Consider the following 25,239-nt stretch of genomic DNA (forward strand, 5'->3'; position numbering starts at 1 on the left):
ATCAGATTCCTCCTATGCAGGACACCAGCATTTGTCACACATGCCTCCATGCTCACCAGCTACTGACAGTAGTGCCCCTTATTCACATTACGTCACACAGTATGAGCGAAAATTCACATTACGCCACACAGTATGAGCGGAAATTCACATTACGCCACACAGTATGAGCGGAAATTCACATTACGCCACACAGTATGAGCGGAAATTCACATTAGACCACACAGTATGAGCCAAATTCACATTACACCACACGGTATGAGCTGAAATTCACATTATGCCACACAGTATGAGACGAAATTCACATTAAGGCACACAGTATGAGCAGAAATTCACATTATGCAACACAGTATAGCCCCAGCGGTGCCAGATACAGATTCCCCGCCAGAGGTGCTAGATACAGATAATCCCCCCAGGGGTGCCAGATACAGATCCCCCTCCCAAGGTGCCAGATACAGGTAATGCCCCCCAGAGGTGCTAGATACAGATAATCCCCCCAGCAGTGCTCACCACCGCTGCTGTTACTGGCTTGCTGCTGCTTCTTGTGCTGTGTGAGGGGAGGAGAGCGCAGCGCAGCGAGCATCTCGCCTAAATTCCGCTCCTCACTGACAGAAGCCCTCCTGCGGCGGCCATTTGAAACATGGTGCCAGCTGTCAGCCTATCAAAGCTCGCGGTTCGGCAGCCAATCAAGAGCCGCCGCGGCCGGTCCATGAACTCTGATTGGCTGACGTCTTACACCAAATTTAGAATGGACGGGTTTGGGCTTGGGCGCAGGGAGAATCGATCGGCACCATGAGGTGGGGGCCAGACATGATTAGGCAAGCTCAGGGAGGATAGAAACCTGCCGTGCGCATGCCTATGTAATGCCCTCAGAAGTGCCTTTTTTTTTTTACAAATTATGCCCCCCTCCCACACACACATAGATAGATGTACACATACACATGTAAATAAAGAATAATAATAAATACACACACATACATACACACATACTGTAGATACACATACACATAGATAGATGCACACACACCAGTGGCATGCGGTGAGGTCAGAGGCTGGTGAGGCACTACAGCCATAATGTCCGCTGAATCCTGTCGATGACCCCTACCGCCGCCGAGCCAATGCCCACTACTGCCACTTAGCCGATGCCTGCTGCCACCGCCAATGGCTTACAAACTAGCCCACCATCAACTGACCCAGCCCTCCGCCACTAATTTGCACCTCAGTCCGATGCCGCCAATGCCCGCTGCCTGCCTGCTCATCATACTTGTGATATATTGTACATTTTTATAGAAAAAAATAAAAATTAGTGTTTGGGAAGGGAGTGGGAGGAGGACATGAATGTAATTTTGTTGTCCAGGGCTTCCATTAACTTAATGGAGAAGGATCTGAATGGGTTAAAAAATGTAAAAAAAAAAAATGCGTGAGGTCCCCCTTCCTAAGTATAACCAGCCTCGGGCTCTTTGAGTCGGTCCTGGTTGCTTAAATACTGGGAAAAAATTGGACAGGGGTTCCCCGTATTTAGACAACCAGCACCGGGCTCTTAGACCGGTCCTGGTTCCAAAAATATGGGGGACAAAAGATGTAGGGGTCCCCCGTATTTTTAAAACCAGCACCGGACTCCACTAGCCAGGGACATAATGCCACAGCCGGGGGACACATTTATGTAGGTCCCTGCGGCCGTGGCATTACCCCCCCCCCAACTAGTCACCCCTGGCCGGGGTTCCCTGGAGGAGTGGGGACCCCTTAAATCAAGAGGTCCCCCCCCTCCAGGCACCCAAGGGCCAGGGGTGAAGCCCGAGGCTGTCCCCAGCACCCCTGGGCGGTGGGTGCCGGGCTGATAGCCATAAGTGTGTATAAAAAAGAATATTGTTTTTTGTTGTGGAACTACAAGGCCCAGCAAGCCTCCCCCGCTTGCTGGTACTTGGAGAACCTCAAGTGCCAGCATGCGGGGAAATAACGGGCCCGCTGGTACCTGTAGTTCTACAACAACAAAAATACCCAAATAAAAACACAACACACACACCGTGAAAGTAAAAATGTATTAAAACACAGTTACACACTCACACATACATACATACATACATCCCACGCCGGTCACGTCCACTTGTCCAGTAGAATCCAATAGGTGGTTCCTGTAAAAATGAGAGAGAGATCACTTACCTACATCCCACGCCGGTCACGTCCACTTGTCCAGTAGAATCCAAAAGGGGTACCTGTAAAAATTAAAATTATACTTACAAACAAAGTAATCCACAGGAGGAGAGAGAGAGAGAGAGAGAGAGAGAGAGAGAGAGAGAGAGAGAGAGAGAGAGAGAGAGAGAGAGAGAGAGAGAGATGAATTAATATTATGCCCTCGCTGACGCGGGAAGACGTTAGCACAGACAGGGGAGAGTGCTGCTGCTAACTGGGATGATGGAGCAGGCTCCCCCAATAGTTGTGAGCCTAGTAGCTGTACCCCTAGTAGCTTTGCCCCCTGTAGCAGTGCCCCCAGTAGCAGTGCCCCGAGTAGTTGTGACCCCTGTAGTTGTGCCCCCAGTCGCTGTGCCCCTTGTAGCTGTGCCCCCTGTAGCTTTGCCCCTTGTGGCTGTGCCCCCCAGTTGCTGTGCCCCTTGTACTTGTGCCCCTTATAGCTGTGCCCCTTGTTGTTGTGCCCCTGTTGCTGTGCCCCTTGTTGTTGTGCCCCCCAGTTGCTGTGCCCCTTGTTGATGTGCCCCCCAGTTGCTGTGCCCCTGTTGCTGTGCCCCCCAGTTGCTGTGCCCCTTGTTGTTGCGCCCCCCAGTTGCTGTGCCTGTTGCTGTGCCCCTTGTTGTTGTGCCCCCCAGTTGCTGTGCCCCTGTTGCTGTGCCCCTTGTTGTTGCGCCCCCCAGTTGCTGTGCCCGTTGCTGTGCCTTGTAGTTGTGCCCCCAGTCGCTGTGCCCCCAGTAGTTGTGACCCCAGTCGCTGTGCCCCTTGTAGCTTTGCCCCTAGCTGTGCCCGAAGTAGTTGTGCCCCCTGTCGCTGTGCCCCCAGTCGCTTTGCCCCCAGTAGCTGTGACCCCTGTAATTGTGCCCCCAGTTGCTGTGCCCCTTGTAGTTGAGCCCCCCAGTTGCTGTGCCCCTTGTAATTGTGCCCCCCAGTTGCTGTGCCCCTTGTACTTGTGCCCCTTATAGCTGTGCCCCTTGTTGTTGTGCCCCCCAGTTGCTGTGCCCCTGTTGCTGTGCCCCTTGTTGTTGTGCCCCCCAGTTGCTGTGCCCCTGTTGTTGTGCCCCCCAGTTGCTGTGCCCCTGTTGCTGTGCCCCTTGTTGTTGTGCCCCCCAGTTGCTGTGCCCCTTGTTGTTGTGCCCCCCAGTTGCTGTGTCCCTCTTGCTGTGCCCCTTGTTGTTGTGCCCCCCAGTTGCTGTGCCCCTGTTGCAGTGCCCCCCAGTTGCTGTGCTCCTTGTTGTTGTGCCCCCAGTTGCTGTGCCCCTGTTGTTGTGCCCCCCAGTTGCTGTGCCCCTGTTGCTGTGCCCCTTGTTGTTGTGCCCCCCAGTTGCTGTGCCCCTTGTTGTTGTGCCCCCCAGTTGCTGTGTCCCTCTTGCTGTGCCCCTTGTTGTTGTGCCCCCCAGTTGCTGTGCCCCTGTTGCAGTGCCCCCCAGTTGCTGTGCTCCTTGTTGTTGTGCCCCCAGTTGCTGTGCCCCTCTTGCTGTGCCCCTGTTGCTGTGCCCCTCTTGCTGTGCCAGTTGCTGTGCCCCCAGTTGCTGTGCCCCCCAGTTGTTGTGCTCCCCAGTTGCTGTGCCCCTTGTTGTTGTGCCCCCCAGTTGCTGTGCCCTTCTTGCTGTGCCCCTGTTGCTGTGCCCCTCTTGCTGTGCCAGTTGCTGTGCCCCCCAGTTGTTGTGCCCCCCAGTTGCTGTGCCCCTCTTGCTGTGCCCCAACACAAACACATAAAAAAAAAAAACACACACACATACACACACATACTTACCGTCCGTCCTCCGTCAGTCCGCCGCCGGCTCGTCTCTGCTGTACTACGGGAGAGACGTCATGACTCATGACGTCTCTCCCATAGTAGCGGCGCTGGCTGCAGCGGGCGCCCACACAGCCCACGGCGCCTGCTGCAGCCGGGAAGGGGGTGATTGGACAGCGGATCCAGCACTGGATCCGCTGGGCCAATCACATCTGGACACTGACAGGGGTGTGCATTCATCGCACGCCCCTGTCATTGCGGCACCAGTATAGGTGCCGCTTGTCCATTCATTTTCAATGGGCTTTCACAGCCCATTGCTGCGCCCCGCCCCCTGCCCGCCCCCCGCTGCCCGGAGTTTTAATGTTAGCAGCGGGAGGCACCTCTCCCGCTGCCTCCCACCCTTACAAGCAGCCACAGGGGGGGAATTATTAAAATAAGGAAAAAAGATATTGATAACAGACTCTGTTATAAATATCTTCTTTTTATTATTTTAATCATTATGACAGGGGAGGCACTGCCTCCCCTGCCTCCCCTGACTGCACGTCCCTGACACACACATACTGTAGACACACACACACACACACACACACACATACAAATAGATACACACACACACACACACACTTTCTCACTCTCCTTCAACATACCATTTGGCTGGCTGGATCTGCAGCAGCTTCTGTCCTCCTCCTGCAGCCTGGTACCGTGTAGCTCCGCCCATCGGTGCTGTGTAACCCCACCCCCTTTCCAGCCAGGACACGGATGGGCACTGAGCGCCTCTCCCAGCCTGGCGTCTACCTGCACTGCATCCCTTTGCTGAAAACTAAAGATATTGTACATCTCTAACAACCTGCGGGACTGCGCATCGTTAATGATATAGTGAATACAAACTGGATGATGTGAACAATATATCATCCGATCCGTCATATCAGACGATATATTGGGTGTATATCGCCAAGTGTTTACCCAGCCTAAGGGGTTGCAGAATGTGATGTGCACGTTTTTGGTGGATATCATAGAGTTCAGTGGCAGCAAAAGGACCTGTTTTCAAAAGTAAAAGATATTCCTATTTTCAACACAACATTTTTCTCCAGCAGTTAATACTGTCTGGAGAGAGCATCCGCTGTGTGAGAGACGGAATTGTTATGTATTAGTGTCATTTAAATAAAAAAATAAAAATAAATAAGAAAGTTGTTTGACCTATATTCATATAAAATTACGTATATCACACCTCCATTTTTATATAGTAGTTATACTTTACATATTATGTTACAGTTAGACAGTTTAGCCTATCTCTGATTATTGTGTATATAACCCTCCTTTAGAGGAACATTTACTAAGCAGTGATAAGAGCGGAGAAGTGAGCCAGTGGAGAAATTGCCCCATCAACCAATCAGCAGCTTTGTATAATTTTATAGTATGTAAATTATAGATGTTACTTCATACCTCCCAACATTTAAGAACTTCAAAGAGGGAAATCTCGGCGCACGCAGCGCGCCCGAAAAGGGGTCGTGGACCACAGGATAGGCGGCGTAGCTTCGCGGGATGGTCCGTTTTAGTCACTGAGGGGGCATGGCCAGCGCTCTATGAGCTGCTGGCATGCCCCCTCTCCCCCTGTCAATCGTGAATAGACGCTGTGCACATGCGCACATTGTCTATTCACCGCTGCTCTGCTAAGCAGGGCAGCGAGAAACAGAGCCTCCCAACTGTCCCCCCCCCCCCCCCCCACCCCACCCCCACCGTGGGACACTGTGGCCCGTGGGAGGGACAGCGGGACAGTCCCCAAAAAACGGGACTGTCCCGCAAAAATCGGGACAGTTGGGAGGTATGGTTATTTCACTGCTGATTGGTTGCCATTGGCACTTCTCCACTGGCTCACTTCTCCGCTCTTATTACTGCTTAGTAAATGTCTCCCTAACTCAGTTATTCGCAAACATAGTTTCATAAGCCAATCATCACAAGCCAGTGAGTAGAGCTTTCCATTTTGGCCAGGATGTTTAATAATTTATTGAAACACCGACAATAATCACACCACATGGAACACTTTTCTATGTCACATGGACTGATACTTTACTGTCCTCTGCTGCCACCTAGTGTTTATGTGATAAACTCTTCTCGCTTTGCATCATTATTACAGATTACCTAGTAAATTTATTATGATAAGAGCAGAATTCTAAGAACATGAATTTATGGAAAATTAGTGTTTCAATGTAACCGCAATTTTTATTAACATTGCACACTTTTCTGGCTGGAGAGTCTTATGTTTCACTATTGACTACAGAAGTACAGTTGCTGTCCAAGCAAAGATGTCACAACTGAGGGTCTGGGCTGACAGGAGGAAGCCTCAGTTGTAGGGGCTGGGATAAACTTAAACTTGGAAGGTTTAATCAGACCCCTGGACATGTAAGTGTAGTGAAGAAGGATCACCCGAAGGTGTGACCATGACAACCAGGGTTTAAAAGTCAATAAAAGTTTTATTAACAAACTCCGTATTTTGCACAGCAGTAAATAAAGAACAAGCAGTGATTAATTGATACAGTTCCTGGATCACTAAGATCTTGGCTGGAGCCACAGAGCACTGGTAGGATATGGATCAGATGTTAAAGTCCCATAGATGGATTGTCCTTACCAGGCCTGTCTGTAGTAGTGAGGATAGCCGAGGAACACGTCAGCAGATGTAATTATTGGAGCTGGATCACTGTAGCTGAAAGGACTGCTGTGAATGCTGGATGGAACCAGTCAGATGATGAAAACACGGAGTGGATGCCGGATGGAACCAGCCAGGTGATAGGATGAAGCTAGGGAGCGTGGATACTGGAAAGATGAAAGGTGGTTACCGATGGTTTGTGGATACTGTTGATATGGAGGTATCCGTTGGAACAACATCGGCACTTTAAGGAAGCTGGATACTGCTGGAAGCTGATCGCTGGAAGCAGATGGTTTGAAGCTGGAAGCTGGAGTAGTCACGGAGGACTGCAGAGTCAGGCTGCACCGCAAGATGGAAAGCAGGTGCGGGTCTCTTAGTGGCTGCTGGTAACAGGAGCTGGAAACCTGGAGAAACAATCACAGGAGAGAGAGAGAGACTGGAACAAGGTTTGACAACCAAAGCACTGACCACTTCCTGGCCCAGGCACAGGATACTTATACCTGCAGCAAGGCAGGCATTGGCTGGGCAATTATGCAGATTCCAGAAGCAGCGGATTGGTGGAAACTGGGGCATGTGATTGAAACTAACATGGCTGCGCCCATGTTAGCACTTGGAGGGAAAGTTAGTTTGAGAAACCATGTGGAGATTCGGCAGTAATGGCGGCGCAGACCGCGGAGGGCAGGAGACGTCACACTGGCAACCTGCACACTGGAACCACATGGATGACAGCAGGGATCGCGGCAGACATGAAACGCCATGCTGACAATCAGTAATCCGAAAACACAGGAGCGGCGGCGGAGGCCGCAGAGGCTGGAGACGCCAAACGTGATGCTGCTGTGACAGCGTCTCAGAGTGACAGGAGGGAGATGTAGAGCATGGACATCAGTAACACAGGTGAGATCCGGCCCTGGAACGCTGAGCCAGCCTCAGGAGACATCTAAATGGCAAATAATGGCGTCCAGATACCCGGATCGTGACAAAAGAAGTCAGATCTCTTGCTTTTGTTCATCTAGAATAGTTGCTATGAAGAAAGAGAAACACCTTTTCATACATTTACTTATCACAATCATCATTCAGCACGATACTTTGCTTTTATAAGTTATAGCTATAAACCTAAAATCATGTCAGGATGGCCAAGTGGTCTAAGGCGCCAGTCTCAAGATCATATCTTCCCTCTCTGGGTGTTCTGCTCTCCGAATGGAGGTGTGGGTTCAAATCCTACTTCTGACAGATTTTTCCATGTTTTCCCCCCAGTATATTAAAGATGGCTCTACCATCGATGGTAAAAGATATAAAAAGACATTCATAAAAACCATCATCGGCTGAGTGCTGCACATGTGCAGGTCTATACAATCAGATTGCAGGAGCCGATGATCCTGCATCGGTTTTCCACCATCAATGGGGAAAACTTCTGACATTGGCACTGACTTTGAATGTTGCTAAACTATTGATGGTCGGTAGACATTCCTACTTTTACTAATACTGGGGGTCATTCAGAGTTGATCGCTCGCTAGCAACTTTTTGCAGCGCTATGATCAGGTTAAAACTCGGCAAAACTGCGCATGCGTATGCACCGCACGGGTACAAAGAGGATTGGTGCTGGCCGATGGATTTAACGAAAAATCCATTCGCACAGTCGATCGCAAGGTGATTGACAGAAAGAGGGCATTTATGGGTGTCAACTGACGTTTTCTGCGAGTGTTTGGGAAAACGCAGGCGTGTCCAGGAGTTTGCAGGGCGGGTGTCTGACGTCAATTGTGGGACCGGACAGGCTGAAGTGATCGCAGCGGCTGAGTAAGTACAGAGCTACTCAGAAACTGCACAAACTGTTTTTGTACCGCTCGGCTGCAAAGGCATTTGCACACTTGCAAAGCGAAAATACAGTCTCCCATAGGCGGCGACTATGTGATCGCAGCACAGCAAAAAGTTGCTAGCAACTGATCAACTCGGAATGACCCCCACTGTTGTTATACCCAACAGGGTTTCACCTCTTGGCAGCCTGAGAAATTAGATCATAAGGGGAAAAGGGGAATTGGGATGTTGCTCTGCACAAGCTGTATAGTATTTATATTAGAATTGAATAAACCCCGCTTAATATCTATCAGTAAAATTCATCATTATAGATAACCAGGGCTGCTACCAGAAACAAGCTGAGATGCACAAGAAACAAAAGAAGAAAGAGAATATCTCTTTGTTGGCGCACTAATGAAGATTAAAATATAACCGTTATTCTTTTATTTCATTTAAATTGTCCAACTACGAAATAAAAGACAATACAATTGAACATACAAGAATATTTTCTGTGAATAAAGTGAAAATAAAATGATTAAAACCAAGGTCCGCTACCTGTTTGGTGTCTTTTTTGTTATTCAAATATATCTGGTCTGGGTCAGAGCTGATATAATAATATTCTGGGAGATATCCTCAGTAATATGGCCCAGTGTAAATATATTGTTAATCTGAGAATTGGCTAGTCCATAAATATTGCGGCATCACTTTTGGCTAAATAAGTATATTAATCAATTGCACCTATACATTTGACTACAGAATGACATATATGGTGGCTAAGTAAGACATATACTATGTAAAATAATATGATGATGGTTATCCAATATCCTGTAAATCATACCCCTTTCAGACAGACAGAGCCGGGTCACACCCGGGAATGTGTTCCCGGATGCATCCCAGGACAGAACTCGGGAATGTCCCCTTTCATACTGCACTTAGGAGGTCATTCCGAGTTGTTCGCTAGCTGCATTCATTCGCTGTGCAGCGATGATGCACAAAAAGGCACTTCTGCGCATGCGTATGCGGTGCAATGCGCATGCGCAGCGTACTATTACAATGAACACAGGTTTTACACAGGGTCTAGCGATGCTTTTCAGTCGCACAGGCAGCCGCAGAGTGATTGACAGGAAGAGGGCGTTTCTGGGTGTCAACTGACCATTTTCAGGGAGTGTTCAGAAAAACGCAGGCGTGCCTGGAAAAACGCAGGCGTGGCTGGGTAAACGCAGGGTGTGTTTGTGACGTCAAATCAGGAACTGAATGGTCTGAAGTGATCGCAAGCGCTGAGTAGGTTTGAAGCGACTCTGAAACTGCACAAAATTATTTTGCAGCCGCTCTGCGATCCAGTGGCGTAACTACTGCCCCCGCAGCCCTCGCGGTGGCTTGGGGGTGAGGGGCTGCGGGGGCACCGCCACTGATTTAGCGCAGATTGACATGCGGACGAGCGTCAGCATGTCAATCTGCGGTCTCCTCTCCCTCCTTCCCTCCGCTGCTGTGTTGGAGGGACACGGAGGGCACAACGTGCGCCTCTCCTGTGTCCCTCCTGGGTCTCCGGCGGGTCTAATAAAGGAAGTGCCGTTCGTGAGCTCTGATTGGCTCACGAACCGGCACTTCCTTTAACAGACCCGCAGGAGACCCAGGAGGGACACAGGAGAGGCGCGCGCTGTGCCCTCCGTGTCCCTCCATCACAAAACAGCGGGGGAGCGTGGGGGGGGGGGGGGCACTAGGGGAGCATATGTGGCACAGGGGGAGGGGGGCATATGTGGCACTGAGGGGGCATATATGGCACTGGGGGGTGTATGTGTACCTGGCACATGGGGGGGCTATATTTGGCACTGGGGGCACGTGAGTACTTGGCACTGTGGGTGAATATCTGGCACTGGGGGCATATGTGGCACTGGGGGGTATATGTATACCTGGCACATGGGGGGGGCTATATTTGGCACTGGGGGCATGTGAGTACCTGGCACTGGGGGGGAATATCTGGCACTGGGGGGGGGGCTATATGTGTACCTGGCACATGGGGGGGGGGCTATATTTGGCACTGGGGGCATGTAAGTACCTGGCACCGTGGGGGAATATCTGGTACTGGGGACATATGTGGCACTGGGAGCACAGCCCTAGCAACAAGCACTACCCCCTAGCAATGAGCATGACACCCAGTGCATGAAACCCCTGGCAACGAGCCTGACACCCAGTGCATGAAACACCTGGCAACGAGCGTGACACCCAGTGCATGAAACCCCTGGCAACGAGCATGACACCCTGAGCATGAAAACCCCTGGCACCGTGCATGGAACCAAGAGCATGAAACCCCTGGCAAAGAGCAGGTAATTTAAAAGTAATTAGAAGCCTTACTGTAGGACTTAATGTGTAATGGGCATTACGGTGTGTGGCATAATGTATCACGGACATTGCGGTGTGTGTCATAATGTGTCAGGCATTACGGTGTGTTGTATACTATATCATGGGCATTGTGGTATGTGGTATATATATATATATTACAAAACAAAAAATCAACCCTAATATCTTGCGCTATACCTCTAGTCTCAAACCAACAAGAAATACCCTCTGTCAGATAAGGTATTAAAAGTAGATTACAAATAGAAATGGATTCTCGTGGGAGCCAATATGCCTTTTGTATGACAATAATTAAAAGTTTTTATTGTACAGAAACAAACGATATTTATCCTAAGCGTTCGTTATTGACACAACCTTCTAAAAATTCATATAAAACAATATTACAATCTTATACATAAATTACAGTTGGATGTGAGGATTTTACAGCCAGGTGATCACAGTCAGAACTCGAAATGGATGTATCTCCAACCAGATGTTTGTGATAAGGACTTTGTTAACCAGACGTTGCAAAACCCAACGCGTTTCGTCCGTTAGGACTTCATCAGGGGTTTGGAATCTGGATAGTTACAAATGGAAATATATAAATCATATAGTCTTCATTAATAAGACATATTATTATCCAGGTAAGTATTCCATTGAAATCTATTGTGGATTAACATACATACCAGTTCTTATAGTAGGAGTGATTACCATTGATTAGAAAGGTTTAGAATATCCAATGATTACATCCAATCACATATTCAATTCGATAAATATAATATCTGAAACATTATCGTTATAATAATCAATAAACATTATCCTTATACAAATGATAAAAGGAAGAGGGAGGGAGAGTCAAAAGAAGAGAAAAGGGAGGGAAAGTCGAAAGAATATTATGAATGTCAATATAAATCAAATAGCTCCGTATTTATCCACATAATCAACATCAATTCAGCTGATGGAAATGATACAAAGGGCAGGGTCTACAAGTATCAGAAACCACCAATAGTTATAGAACACTCCAATTAAAGTCCACATAAAACTTCAAATTCACAATATACACACAATTATATCCACATTACAACTCATTGTACAATACATACCTAGATAGACTTCAAAAAAATATATATAAATTTGGTTGAAATTAGATGATGTTACGTTCCCTAAAAGGGATAAAGATAAAATAGTTTTTTGTCACTCAAATGATTGTTAATAGGAAATGTTCCTGTAACATCCTGTTTACCATTAAAATAACATAGATGCTACCAACAAATCAGAGAAGATATAACAACTTCCTCAATTGATTATAAGAAACCATGCTGATGTCAGTATTTAATGTAAGGTATTTAAGGTGATTCAAATAGAAGAACTTTTTTATCCCAAACTAATTAATAAATGATGTCTTTAATCTAACATGCAATGGGGAGTGGTATATTCAATCAATCATTAGAGAGCCAATTAAGTTCACAGCTGTAATTTATAACCAGCAAGAAGAACTTTTTAACATCTGAAATACTAATCTTAACATCATATGGTATTTAATATTTGCACTAAATTAGTCTGGTTCTTACCTATTTTCAATCAAGAATGGTGGAACCTTATAGTCTACCTCTGTTTATACATGTCACCAAACAGAGAACTTAGGAAAATTTCAAATCCTGAACGAAACTATTCCCTGTGGACAAGTAAATCTAAATCAGTATATTACAATCATACTAAAATTAAGTAGTTACTCTTAAATTAAGGAATCCATTCATCTAATAAATTTTCAAAAAGACCATCCAATAACTAAGTTCCAAATATACAATTATAATACTCAAACTTACTTTTTACAGGAACAAGTGCAACCTCACTGAATCCCAACTACAGAATGAGAGGCAATATAAGGACATCCCTTTATAGCTCCCTTGATATTACATCACTTCCTGCTGGCTGATTAATTAATTTATTATTAGTTAGTGATGTGTTAGGACCTCATAGTACTATTTGAAATTTTCCTAAGTTCTCTGTTTGGTGACATGTATAAACAGAGGTAGACTATAAGGTTCCACCATTCTTGATTGAAAATAGGTAAGAACCAGACTAATTTAGTGCAAATATTAAATACCATATGATGTTAAGATTAGTATTTCAGATGTTAAAAAGTTCTTCTTGCTGGTTATAAATTACAGCTGTGAACTTAATTGGCTCTCTAATGATTGATTGAATATACCACTCCCCATTGCATGTTAGATTAAAGACATCATTTATTAATTAGTTTGGGATAAAAAAGTTCTTCTATTTGAATCACCTTAAATACCTTACATTAAATACTGACATCAGCATGGTTTCTTATAATCAATTGAGGAAGTTGTTATATCTTCTCTGATTTGTTGGTAGCATCTATGTTATTTTAATGGTAAACAGGATGTTACAGGAACATTTCCTATTAACAATCATTTGAGTGACAAAAAACTATTTTATCTTTATCCCTTTTAGGGAACGTAACATCATCTAATTTCAACCAAATTTATATATATTTTTTTGAAGTCTATCTAGGTATGTATTGTACAATGAGTTGTAATGTGGATATAATTGTGTGTATATTGTGAATTTTAAGTTTTATGTGGACTTTAATTGGAGTGTTCTATAACTATTGGTGGTTTCTGATACTTGTAGACCCTGCCCTTTGTATCATTTCCATCAGCTGAATTGATGTTGATTATGTGGATAAATACGGAGCTATTTGATTTATATTGACATTCATAATATTCTTTCGACTTTCCCTCCCTTTTCTCTTCTTTTGACTCTCCCTCCCTCTTCCTTTTATCATTTGTATAAGGATAATGTTTATTGATTATTATAACGATAATGTTTCAGATATTATATTTATCGAATTGAATATGTGATTGGATGTAATCATTGGATATTCTAAACCTTTCTAATCAATGGTAATCACTCCTACTATAAGAACTGGTATGTATGTTAATCCACAATAGATTTCAATGGAATACTTACCTGGATAATAATATGTCTTATTAATGAAGACTATATGATTTATATATTTCCATTTGTAACTATCCAGATTCCAAACCCCTGATGAAGTCCTAACGGACGAAACGCGTTGGGTTTTGCAACGTCTGGTTAACAAAGTCCTTATCACAAACATCTGGTTGGAGATACATCCATTTCGAGTTCTGACTGTGATCACCTGGCTGTAAAATCCTCACATCCAACTGTAATTTATGTATAAGATTGTAATATTGTTTTATATGAATTTTTAGAAGGTTGTGTCAATAACGAACGCTTAGGATAAATATCGTTTGTTTCTGTACAATAAAAACTTTTAATTATTGTCATACAAAAGGCATATTGGCTCCCACGATAATCCATTTCTATATATATATATATATATATATATATATATATACACACCTATATATACATATATACATATATATATATATATACATTGCAGACAGCGGCGGCACTCGGAGACTTAGAATAAAGTGCATAAAACATTTATTTTCAATTTCTACGTTTCGGGGTACGCAGCCCCTTCGTCAGGATAACCAGCAAATAACAAATACAGTGTTTAAATACCTTAACCCACGAGGACGCCCCGCTCAGCCTCCATTCGCGTCGGCCGGGTTCCGGATTTGTCTCACCGGAAGTGACGACATCCCGGCCCGACCAGCCAGCGCGTAGGAGCTGTAAACAGAGTAACCATGGTTACCAAGTGAAAAACAGTGCACCACATAACTTAATTGCTTCTATCACAACCTATTTGCAAATAAACAATCCCATTCCCTCTAATAGTTAAAACTACTGATTAAAACTTACATAATCTGCTCCGCCATTAGTTAATACCAGGGTATTGCAACTGTATATAATTCATAACCCAGCGTATTTTTAAACAACTCTACATTGATACCAAACAACCCTAAGGATAATCCACCTCTCTCAGTTATTAAATCTTCCCAATATATTGAACCCCAGAATCAACATGTTATAGAAAACATTTAAAGTTAATCGTTTCATTAAGACCCTTGGGAACAATGGTGTTTAATTTATTAATCCACATCGCTTCCACCTGTAACAATCTTTTTGATCTGTCCCCCCCTCTTATAGACCGTGGGACATGATCTATCAATTTGTACCTTAATGTGGATACATTGTGCCTAGCCTGTGCAAAATGCCTTGCAACAGGCTGTTCACTTTGTCCAGATTTAATAGCTTCCCTTATCGCATACCTGTGTTGGGCCATGCGTATTCTGAACTCACAGTCTGTTTTTCCCACATATACCAACCCGCATGGGCAGGTCAGTATATACTAGAGATGAGCGCCGGAAATTTTTCGGGTTTTGTGTTTTGGTTTTGGGTTCGGTTCCGCGGCCGTGTTTTGGGTTCGACCGCGTTTTGGCAAAACCTAACCGAATTTTTTTTGTCGGATTCGGGTGTGTTTTGGATTCGGGTGTTTTTTTCCAAAAAACCTAAAAAACAGCTTAAATCATAGAATTTGGGGGTCATTTTGATCCCAAAGTATTATTAACCTCAAAACCCATCATTTCCACTCATTTTCAGTCTATTCTGAATACCTCACACCTCACAATATTATTTTTAGTCCTAAAATTTGCACCGAGGTCGCTGGATGACTAAGCTAAGCGACCCTAGTGGCCGACACAAACACCTGGCCCATCTAGGAGTGGCACTGCAGTGTCACGCAGGATGTCCCTTCCAAAAAACCCTCCCCAAACAGCACATGACGCAAAAAAAAAAAAGAGGCGCAATGAGGTAGCTGTGTGAGTAAGATAAGCGACCCTAGTGGCCGACACAAACACCGGGCCCATCTAGGAGTGGCACTGCAGTGTCACGCAGGATGTCCCTTCCAAAAAACCCTCCCCAAACAGCACATGACGCAAAGAAAAAAAGAGGCGCAATGAGGTAGCTGTGTGAGTAAGATAAGCGACCCTAGTGGCCGACACAAACACCGGGCCCATCTAGGAGTGGCACTGCAGTGTCACGCAGGATGGCCCTTCCAAAAAACCCTCCCCAAACAGCACATGACGCAAAGAAAAAAAGAGGCGCAATGAGGTAGCTGTGTGAGTAAGATAAGCGACCCTAGTGGCCGACACAAACACCGGGCCCATCTAGGAGTGGCACTGCAGTGTCACGCAGGATGGCCCTTCCAAAAAACCCTCCCCAAACAGCACATGACGCAAAGAAAAAAAGAGGCGCAATGAGGTAGCTGTGTGAGTAAGATAAGCGACCCTAGTGGCCGACACAAACACCGGGCCCATCTAGGAGTGGCACTGCAGTGTCACACAGGATGGCCCTTCCAAAAAACCCTCCCCAAACAGCACATGACGCAAAGAAAAAAAGAGGCGCAATGAGGTAGCTGTGTGAGTAAGATAAGCGACCCTAGTGGCCGACACAAACACCGGGCCCATCTAGGAGTGGCACTGCAGTGTCACGCAGGATGGCCCTTCCAAAAAACCCTCCCCAAACAGCACATGACGCAAAGAAAAATTAAAGAAAAAAGAGGTGCAAGATGGAATTGTCCTTGGGCCCTCCCACCCACCCTTATGTTGTATAAACAGGACATGCACACTTTAACCAACCCATCATTTCAGTGACAGGGTCTGCCACACGACTGTGACTGATATGACGGGTTGGTTTGGACCCCCACCAAAAAAGAAGCAATTAATCTCTCCTTGCACAAACTGGCTCTACAGAGGCAAGATGTCCACCTCATCATCATCCTCCGATATATCACCGTGTACATCCCCCTCCTCACAGATTATCAATTCGTCCCCACTGGAATCCACCATCTCAGCTCCCTGTGTACTTTGTGGAGGCAATTGCTGCTGGTCAATGTCTCCGCGGAGGAATTGATTATAATTCATTTTAATGAACATCATCTTCTCCACATTTTCTGGATGTAACCTCGTACGCCGATTGCTGACAAGGTGAGCGGCGGCACTAAACACTCTTTCGGAGTACACACTTGTGGGAGGGCAACTTAGGTAGAATAAAGCCAGTTTGTGCAAGGGCCTCCAAATTGCCTCTTTTTCCTGCCAGTATAAGTACGGACTGTGTGACGTGCCTACTTGGATGCGGTCACTCATATAATCCTCCACCATTCTTTCAATGTTGAGAGAATCATATGCAGTGACAGTAGACGACATGTCCGTAATCGTTGTCAGGTCCTTCAGTCCGGACCAGATGTCAGCATCAGCAGTCGCTCCAGACTGCCCTGCATCACCGCCAGCGGGTGGGCTCGGAATTCTGAGCCTTTTCCTCGCACCCCCAGTTGCGGGAGAATGTGAAGGAGGAGATGTTGACAGGTCGCGTTCCGCTTGACTTGACAATTTTCTCACCAGCAGGTCTTTCAACCCCAGCAGACTTGTGTCTGCCGGAAAGAGAGATCCAAGGTAGGCTTTAAATCTAGGATCGAGCACGGTGGCCAAAATGTAGTGCTCTGATTTCAACAGATTGACCACCCGTGAATCCTTGTTAAGCGAATTAAGGGCTCCATCCACAAGTCCCACATGCCTAGCGGAATCGCTCCGTGTTAGCTCCTCCTTCAATGTCTCCAGCTTCTTCTGCAAAAGCCTGATGAGGGGAATGACCTGACTCAGGCTGGCAGTGTCTGAACTGACTTCACGTGTGGCAAGTTCAAAGGGCATCAGAACCTTGCACAACGTTGAAATCATTCTCCACTGCGCTTGAGACAGGTGCATTCCACCTCCTATATCGTGCTCAATTGTATAGGCTTGAATGGCCTTTTGCTGCTCCTCCAACCTCTGAAGCATATAGAGGGTTGAATTCCACCTCGTTACCACTTCTTGCTTCAGATGATGGCAGGGCAGGTTCAGTAGTTTTTGGTGGTGCTCCAGTCTTCTGTACGTGGTGCCTGTACGCTGAAAGTGTCCCGCAATTCTTCTGGCCACCGACAGCATCTCTTGCACGCCCCTGTCGTTTTTAAAAAAATTCTGCACCACCAAATTCAAGGTATGTGCAAAACATGGGACGTGCTGGAATTTGCCCATATTTAATGCACACACAATATTGCTGGCGTTGTCCGATGCCACAAATCCACAGGAGAGTCCAATTGGGGTAAGCCATTCCGCGATGATCTTCCTCAGTTGCCGTAAGAGGTTTTCAGCTGTGTGCGTATTCTGGAAAGCGGTGATACAAAGCGTAGCCTTTGGCGTTTGCGAGGAAAGAGTTGGCGTTTGCGAGATGCTGCTACTGGTGCCGCCGCTGCTGTTCTTGCGGCGGGAGTCCATACATCTACCCAGTGGGCTGTCACAGTCATATAGTCCTGACCCTGCCCTGCTCCACTTGTCCACATGTCCGTGGTTAAGTGGACATTGGGTACAACTGCATTTTTTAGGACACTGGTGAGTCTTTTTCTGACGTCCGTGTACATTCTCGGTATCGCCTGCCTAGAGAAGTGGAACCTAGATGGTATTTGGTAACGGGGGCACACTGCCTCAATAAATTGTCTAGTTCCCTGTGAACTAACGGCGGATACCGGACACACGTCTAACACCAACATAGTTGTCAAGGCCTCAGTTATCCGCTTTGCAGCAGGATGACTGCTGTGATATTTCATCTTCCTCGCAAAGGACTGTTGAACAGTCAATTGCTTACTGGAAGTAGTACAAGTGGGCTTACGACTTCCCCTCTGGGATGACCATCGACTCCCAGCAGCAACAACAGCAGCGCCAGCAGCAGTAGGCGTTACACGCAAGGATGCATCGGAGGAATCCCAGGCAGGAGAGGACTCGTCAGAATTGCCAGTGACATGGCCTGCAGGACTATTGGCATTCCTGGGGAAGGAGGAAATTGACACTGAGGGAGTTGGTGTGGTGGTTTGCGTGAGCTTGGTTACAAGAGGAAGGGATTTACTGGTCAGTGGACTGCTTCCGCTGTCGCCCAAAGTTTTTGAACTTGTCACTGACTTATTATGAATGCGCTGCAGGTGACGTATAAGGGAGGATGTTCCGAGGTGGTTAACGTCCTTAGCCCTACTTATTACAGCTTGACAAAGGCAACACACGGCTTGACACCTGTTGTCCGCATTTCTGTTGAAATACTTCCACACCGAAGAGCTGATTTTTTTGGTATTTTCACCAGGCATGTCAGTGGCCATATTCCTCCCACGGACAACAGGTGTCTCCCCGGGTGCCTGACTTAAACAAACCACCTCACCATCAGAATCCTCCTGGTCAATTTCCTCCCCAGCGCCAGCAACACCCATATCCTCCTCATCCTGGTGTACTTCAACACTGACATCTTCAATCTGACTATCAGGAACTGGACTGCGGGTGCTCCTTCCAGCACTTGCAGGGGGCGTGCAAATGGTGGAAGGCGCATGCTCTTCACGTCCAGTGTTGGGAAGGTCAGGCATCGCAACCGACACAATTGGACTCTCCTTGTGGATTTGGGATTTCAAAGAACGCACAGTTCTTTGCGGTGCTTTTGCCAGCTTGAGTCTTTTCAGTTTTCTAGCGAGAGGCTGAGTGCTTCCATCCTCATGTGAAGCTGAACCACTAGCCATGAACATAGGCCAGGGCCTCAGCCGTTCCTTGCCACTCCGTGTGGTAAATGGCATATTGGCAAGTTTACGCTTCTCCTCCGACAATTTTATTTTAGGTTTTGGAGTCCTGTTTTTACTGATATTTGGTGTTTTGGATTTGACATGCTCTGTACTATGACATTGGGCATCGGCCTTGGCAGACGACGTTGCTGGCATTTCATCGTCTCGGCCATGACTAGTGGCAGCAGCTTCAGCACGAGGTGGAAGTGGATCTTGATCTTTCCCTAATTTTGGAACCTCAACATTTTTGTTCTCCATATTTTAATAGGCACAACTAAAAGGCACCTCAGGTAAACAATGGAGATGGATGGATACTAGTATACAATTATGGATGGACTGCCGAGTGCCGACACAGAGGTAGCTACAGCCGTGGACTACCGTACTGTGTCTGCTGCTAATATAGACTGGTTGATAATGAGATGTAGTATGTATAAAGAAGAAAGAAAAAAAAAACCACGGGTAGGTGGTATACAATTATGGATGGACTGCCGAGTGCCGACACAGAGGTAGCTACAGCCGTGAACTACCGTACTGTGTCTGCTGCTAATATAGACTGGTTGATAATGAGATGTAGTATGTAACAAAAAAGAAGAAAGAAAAAAAAAACCACGGGTAGGTGGTATACAATTATGGATGGACTGCCGAGTGCCGACACAGAGGTAGCTACAGCCGTGGACTACCGTACTGTACTGTGTCTGCTGCTAATATAGACTGGATGATAATGAGATGTAGTATGTATAAAGAAGAAAGAAAAAAAAAACCACGGGTAGGTGGTATACAATTATGGATGGACTGCCGAGTGCCGACACAGAGGTAGCTACAGCCGTGAACTACCGTACTGTGTCTGCTGCTAATATAGACTGGTTGATAATGAGATGTAGTATGTATAAAGAAGAAAGAAAAAAAAAACCACGGGTAGGTGGTATACAATTATGGATGGACTGCCGAGTGCCGACACAGAGGTAGCTACAGCCGTGGACTACCGTACTGTACTGTGTCTGCTGCTAATATAGACTGGATGATAATGAGATGTAGTATACTATGTATAAAGAAGAAAGAAAAAAAAAACCACGGGTAGGTGGTATACAATTATGGATGGACTGCCGAGTGCCGACACAGAGGTAGCTACAGCCGTGGACTACCGTACTGTGTCTGCTGCTAATATAGACTGGTTGATAATGAGATGTAGTATGTATAAAGAAGAAAGAAAAAAAAAACCACGGGTAGGTGGTATACAATTATGGATGGACTGCCGAGTGCCGACACAGAGGTAGCTACAGCCGTGAACTACCGTACTGTGTCTGCTGCTAATATAGACTGGTTGATAATGAGATGTAGTATGTAACAAAAAAGAAGAAAGAAAAAAAAAAACCACGGGTAGGTGGTATACAATTATGGATGGACTGCCGAGTGCCGACACAGAGGTAGCTACAGCCGTGGACTACCGTACTGTACTGTGTCTGCTGCTAATATAGACTGGATGATAATGAGATGTAGTATGTATAAAGAAGAAAGAAAAAGAAAAAACACGGGTAGGTGGTATACAATTATGGATGGACTGCCGAGTGCCGACACAGAGGTAGCTACAGCCGTGAACTACCGTACTGTGTCTGCTGCTAATATAGACTGGTTGATAATGAGATGTAGTATGTATAAAGAAGAAAGAAAAAAAAAACCACGGTAGGTGGTATACAATTATGGATGGACTGCCGAGTGCCGACACAGAGGTAGCTACAGCCGTGGACTACCATACTGTACTGTGTCTGCTGCTAATATAGACTGGTTGATAATGAGATGTAGTATGTATAAAGAAGAAAGAAAAAAAAACCACGGGTAGGTGGTATACAATTATGGATGGACTGCCGAGTGCCGACACAGAGTTATCTACAGCCATGGACTACCGTACTGTACTGTGTCTGCTGCTAATATAGACTGGATGATAATGAGATGTAGTATACTATGTATAAAGAAGAAAGAAAAAAAAAACCACGGGTAGGTGGTATACAATTATGGATGGACTGCCGAGTGCCGACACAGAGGTAGCTACAGCCGTGGACTACCGTACTGTACTGTGTCTGCTGCTAATATAGACTGGATGATAATGAGATGTAGTATGTATAAAGAAGAAAGAAAAAAAAAACACGGGTAGGTGGTATACAATTATGGATGGACTGCCGAGTGCCGACACAGAGGTAGCTACAGCCGTGGACTACCGTACTGTACTGTGTCTGCTGCTAATATAGACTGGATGATAATGAGATGTAGTATGTATAAAGAAGAAAGAAAAAAAAAACCACGGGTAGGTGGTATACAATTATGGATGGACTGCCGAGTGCCGACACAGAGGTAGCTACAGCCGTGAACTACCGTACTGTGTCTGCTGCTAGTATAGACTGGATGATAAATAATGATATAAAAAATATATATATATCACTACTGCAGCCGGACAGGTATATATTATATAATGACGGACCTGCTGGACACTGTCTGTCAGCAGAATGAGTTTTTTTATTTTTATAGAATAAAAAAACACCACACAAGTCACACGACGAGTGTACTTTTTCAGGCAGACAATCACAATATACTATACTGGTGGTCAGTGTGGTCAGGTCACTGGTCACAGTGGTCAGTGGTCAGTCACACTGGCAGTGGCACTCTGGCAGCAAAAGTGTGCACTGTTTAATATGTACTCCTGGCTCCTGCTATAACCTATAACTGCTCCCCAGTCTCCCCCACAATTAAGCTGTGTGAGCACAGTCAGATATTATACATAGATGATGCAGCACACTGGGCTGAGCACAGATATGGTATGTGAGTGTGACTGAGTCACTGTGTATCGTTTTTTTCAGGCAGAGAACAAGAACAGAACGGATTATTAAATAATAATAAATTATAAAACTGCACTGGTGGTCAGGTCACTAGTATAACTCCTCCTAAGCTCCAGTAAGTAAATGAAGTGTCTCACTCTCACTCTCCTATCTATTTTAATTTCTAAACGGAGAGGACGCCAGCCACGTCCTCTCCCTATGAATCTCAATGCACGTGTGAAAATGGCCGCGACGCGCGGCTCCTTATATAGAATCCGAGTCTCGCGATAGAATCCGAGCCTCGCGAGAATCCGACAGCGTGATGATGACGTTCGGGCGCGCTCGGGTTAACCGAGCAAGGCGGGAAGATCCGAGTCGCTCGGACCCGTGTAAAAAAACATGAAGTTCGGGCGGGTTCGGATTCAGAGAAACCGAACCCGCTCATCTCTAGTATATACACAACAAACTTAGATTTGCATGAAAGTGGAAACCGAATGGTATATTTTTTCCCCGTGTGTGGATGTTGAAAAAATTCTCCCGGGCTTAAAAAACTACAAGTAGTACACCCACTACAACGGAAACATCCCTTTCTTGGTTTCAAAAAATGTGTCGGTTCAGAATTGAATTTTGACAGGTCCGTTTTCACTACCATGTCTCTGATACTTTTATTTCTCGAGTAACTAAATAATATCTTACTGCCCACTGTTTTTCCTAACTCTTTATCTGTGGCCACCAACGGCCACAGTTTTTTTACTTGTTTAGCTAAGTGTGGGCTGCTAGAATTATATTGTGTTACCCAAGGAAATCTATTGCCGAGTTCTTTCTTGCTATTGGTTGCCAGAAGTTTATTACGGGACTTTGACAGGGCTTTCCTTTTGGCTTTCTCTATATCCACTGCCGAGTACCCTCTTTGTAAAAATTTCTGGACCATTATCTCCAGTTGTCTATCCCTCTCAACTTTATCACTATTGATCCGACATACCCGTAATAATTGGGAATATGGTAAGCCTTGTGTTGTTGACTTCGGGTGAAAACTATCCGCCCTCAATAAATTATTTCTATCAGTAGGCTTACTGAACAGACTTGTCATTATATTCCCTTTATCCCTTAGAAATTGAAAATAAAATGTTTTATGCACTTTATTCTAAGTCTCCGAGTGCCGCTGTCTGCAATGTATCTGTGAGGGACGGGCTGTCACTCAAAGAGGAGGGCACAGGAGCAATATTTTGGAGTCCGTGGGGACGGAGGGAGTGCCGGATCGTTCTGGACATTATATATATATATATATATATATATATATTACATACAACCACACACACACATTATATGTCAACTTATACACCAACGTTTCGGGGCTTCCCGTGCTGCCCCGCCGCCGCCCTCAGTCCTTCTCCACACAGCCGCCTCCTCCGCACCATGCCGGCCACAGCCTCAGCATCCACAGCATCCTCAGCATCGCTGCTGCTAAATACTGTAGGTAATCTTACCCTGCTGCCTTTCTCTCTCCCTAGTCCCTACTGTATGCCCTTGCTGTTCCTCTCTCTATCACTCTCCCTGTCCCTATGTCCTTGCTGTCACTTTCCCTGTCCCTCTGTCACTCTCCCTGAATTTTGCATCATTCTGTGTGCTATATAATGTGAATTTCGGCTCATACTGTGTGCTATAATATGACTTTCGGCTCATACTGTGTGCTGTAATGTGAATTTCTGCTCATACCGGGTGCTATAATGTGAATTTCGGCTCATATGGATAATTTATTTAGGCTAAAATAGCCTGGAAAAAGTCCAAAAGCAAAACATGTGTCAGCGGCGTTATGGCCGCTACCTGGTCTTACAATGTATAATGAGGCCCTCATTCCGAGTTGGTCGGTCGCAAGGCGAATTTAGCAGAGTTGCTCACGCTAAGCCGCCGCCTACTGGGAGTGAATCTTAGCTTCTTAAAATTGCGACCGATGTATTCGCAATATTGCTATTACAAACTACTTCGCAGTTTCAGAGTAGCTCCAGACTTACTCTGTCTGTGCGATCAGTTCAGTGCTTGTCGTTCCTGGTTGACGTCACAAACACACCCAGCGTTCGCCCAGGCACTCCCACCGTTTCTCCAGCCACTCCTGCGTTTTTTTCGGAAACGGTAGCGTTTTCAGCCACACGCCCCTAAAACGCCGTGTTTCCGCCCAGTAACACCCATTTCCTGTCAATCACATTACGATCGCCGGAGCGAAGAAAAAGCCGTGAGTAAAAATACTTTCTTCATAGTAAAGTTACTTGGCGCAGTCGCAGTGCGAACTTTGCGCATGCGTACTAAGCGGATTTTCACTGCGATGCGATGAAAAAGAACGAGCGAACAACTCGGAATGAGGGCCAATGAATGTATAGGTCTTATTGTATGTGTGTAAAAGCTCAGTACATATAAATGATATATGCAGACTATGCACTTCTGACAGGAGCTATATATAACACAGTACTTAGGGGGTCATTCCGAGTTGATCGTAGCTGTGCTAAATTTAGCACAGCTACAGTCATCTTCCCTAATATGTGGGGGGACGCCCAGCACACGGCTAGTCCACCCTGCATGTCAGTCCACCCCCCCCCCCGCACAAATACAAAAGCATCGCACAGCGGCGATGCTTTTGTATTTGTGGAGTAACTCCCGGCCAGCGCAGCGCCTGCGGCTGGCCAGGAGTTGATCGTCGCTGCCACTGACCGCAGTGGCTGCGTGAGATGTCACGCGGCCGCCGCGGCCCGCCCCCCCAATGTTCCGGCCATGCCTGCATTGGCCGGACCGCGCCCCTAAACGGCGGCTTAACACCGCCGTCCAGCCCCCTCCCGCCCTGCGACCGCCTCTGCCTGTCCATCAGGCAGAGGCGATCGCTACTGAATGATGGCCTTCGCCATCCGGCATGCGCCAGCGCACTGCGGCACTTGCACATGCGCAATTCTGACCCGATCGCTGCGCTGCGATAAACTGCAGCGAGCAATCGGGTCGGAATGACCCCCTTAGTTCAGAGCGACAATTGAGCTGAATGCACCCTTTGTTATTAATAAGTCAGTGCATCATATTATAAATTATCCTTAGGAGTACTATATTCACATTAGGGACAACTTGGAATATATGACTGTGGTCCAGAGCGGCTTCTCGGTGGAGCTATATTTGAGTT

General features: G+C 46.1%; 2 long non-coding RNA genes across 2 annotated transcripts; one reads left to right on the forward strand and one right to left on the reverse strand.

Moving 5' to 3' along the window:
* Positions 1–10,990: 10,990 nt before the first annotated feature.
* LOC134970074 (uncharacterized) lies at positions 10,991–12,357 on the reverse strand. The gene is made up of 3 exons (XR_010189642.1): positions 12,260–12,357; positions 11,375–11,851; positions 10,991–11,265 (listed from the first exon to the last, which is right to left on the reverse strand). It is a non-coding gene; the product is annotated as an uncharacterized LOC134970074 (long non-coding RNA).
* Positions 12,358–12,445: 88 nt separating this feature from the next.
* Positions 12,446–14,031, forward strand: LOC134970075 (uncharacterized). Its single transcript, XR_010189643.1, has 4 exons — positions 12,446–12,758; positions 13,167–13,226; positions 13,548–13,643; positions 13,753–14,031. It is a non-coding gene; the product is annotated as an uncharacterized LOC134970075 (long non-coding RNA).
* The last annotated feature ends 11,208 nt before the right edge of the window (positions 14,032–25,239 follow it).

Source organism: Pseudophryne corroboree, chromosome 11 (genome assembly GCF_028390025.1).
Source record: "Pseudophryne corroboree isolate aPseCor3 chromosome 11, aPseCor3.hap2, whole genome shotgun sequence".
NCBI lineage: Eukaryota > Metazoa > Chordata > Amphibia > Anura > Myobatrachidae > Pseudophryne > Pseudophryne corroboree.